Genomic DNA, 2,084 nt, shown 5'->3' with positions numbered 1-2,084 from the left:
ACAAGTTAATGAAATGTCCGAGGATGGAATGTACCAGCAGAATTGATACCAGATCTTGATGTACTGTCGACAAAATAATGTGTGTGTCAGCACTAACAGAGAGGAGGTGCCAACCTGGGGAAGGGGGAAGTAATAAGGGTGGAGCGCAGCTGGGCAGTGGTATGACACCCTTCCATGCTGACCAGATATCCCAACCCAATCTAGTCCCACCTACCAGCCCTTGCCCATTTCCCTCCAAACCCTTCCTATTCATATACCCATCAAAATGCCTTTTAAATGTTGCAATTGTACCAGCCTCCACCACTTCCTCTGGCAGCTCATTCCATACACGTACCACACTCTTTGTGAAAAGGTTGCCCCGTAGGTCTCTTTTATATCTTTCCACTCTCACCCTAAACCTATGTCCCCGACCCCAGGGAAAAGACTTTGCCTATTTACCCTTTCCATGCCCCTCATTATTTTGTTAACCTCTATAAGATCACCCCTCAGCCTTCAATGCTCCAGGGAAAACAGCCCCAACCTGTTCAGCCTCTCCCTATAGCTCAAATCCTCCAATCATGGCAACATCCTTGGAAATCGTTTCTGAACCCTTTCAAGTTTCACAACATCTTTCCAATGGGAAGGAGACCAGAATTGCACACAATATTCCAACAGTGGCCTAACCAATGTCCTGTACAGCCGCAACATGACCTCCCAACTCCTGAACTCAATACTCTGACCAATAAAGGAAAGCATACCAAACGCCTTCTTCACTGTGCTATCTACCTGCGACTCCACTTTCAAGGAGCTATGAACCTGCAGTCCAAGGTCTCTTTGTTCAGCAATACTCCCTAGGACCTTACCATTAAGTGTATAAGTCCTGCTAAGATTTGCTTTCCCAAATGTACCACCTCGCATTTATCTGAATTAAACTCCATCTGCTACTTCCCAGCCCATTGGCCCATCTGGTCCAGATCCTGTTGTAATCTGAGGTAACCCTCTTCACTGTCCACTACACCTCCAATTTTGGTGTCATCTGCAAACTTACTAACTGTACCTCTTTTGCTCACATCCAAATCATTTATGTAAATGACAAAAAGTAGAGGACCCAGCACTGATCCTTGTGGCACTCCACTGGTCACATGCCTCCAGTCTGAAAAACAACCCTCCACCACCACCCTCTGTCTTCTACCTTTGAGCTAGTTCTGTATCCAAATAGCTAGTTCTCCCTGTGTTCCATGAGATCTAACCTTCCTAATCAGTCTCCCATGGGGAACCTTGTCGAACGCCTTACTGAAGTCCATATAGATCACATCTACTGCTCTGCCCTCATCAATCCTCTTTGTTACTTCCTCAAAAAACTCAATCAAGTTTGTGAGACATGATTTCCCACGCACAAAGCCATGTTGACTATCCCTAATCAGTCCTTGCCTTTCCAAATACATGTCCCTCCTGTCCCTCAGGATTCCCTCCAACAACTTGCCCACCACTGACATCCGGCTCACTGGTCTATAGTTCCCTGGCTTGTCCTTACCACCCTTCTTAAACAGTGGCACCACTTTTGCCAACCTCCAGTCTGTGATAAAGGTTGACATTTGAATGGTCACCAGAAAAATTCCATCCTCTTCTTCAAATCATACCCATGTTGGGGGGTGGGGCAGTGGCTGTAACATCGTAAAAACATACAGGAAAGACTTTAGTTTTCATGAATGAGTCTAGACAGTGGGTGTTACCGTAGAATCTATTGCAACCAAGCCAGATTCCATTCTCAGTCAATTTTCACTTTCAGTGTGAGATTGTTGATAGTCTCTCAGGCCTGGGAATTTTCTAGATCTATGGACATTAAGGACAATTGTGATGCACCAATACTAACAACTAAGTAATTAACTAACTAACTAACTAGCAAATTAACTACCTAATCAGAGACTGCCTCATTTAACAACGAACCTTCAAAACCTCCCTACTCCATATCACAACTACTTATCAGGAATTTACAATGAGTGAAGAAATGTGATCGAATTTGGAATTGGTAATTTAATACAATAATAGGTAATGCAAAAGACTAGCTATGCGTTTTAGACTCCAAGGAGAAAGTGAGGACTGCA

Source organism: Chiloscyllium punctatum, chromosome 16 (genome assembly GCF_047496795.1).
Source record: "Chiloscyllium punctatum isolate Juve2018m chromosome 16, sChiPun1.3, whole genome shotgun sequence".
In the NCBI taxonomy this organism is placed as follows: domain Eukaryota; kingdom Metazoa; phylum Chordata; class Chondrichthyes; order Orectolobiformes; family Hemiscylliidae; genus Chiloscyllium; species Chiloscyllium punctatum.
This window is presented reverse-complemented; position numbering follows the sequence as displayed.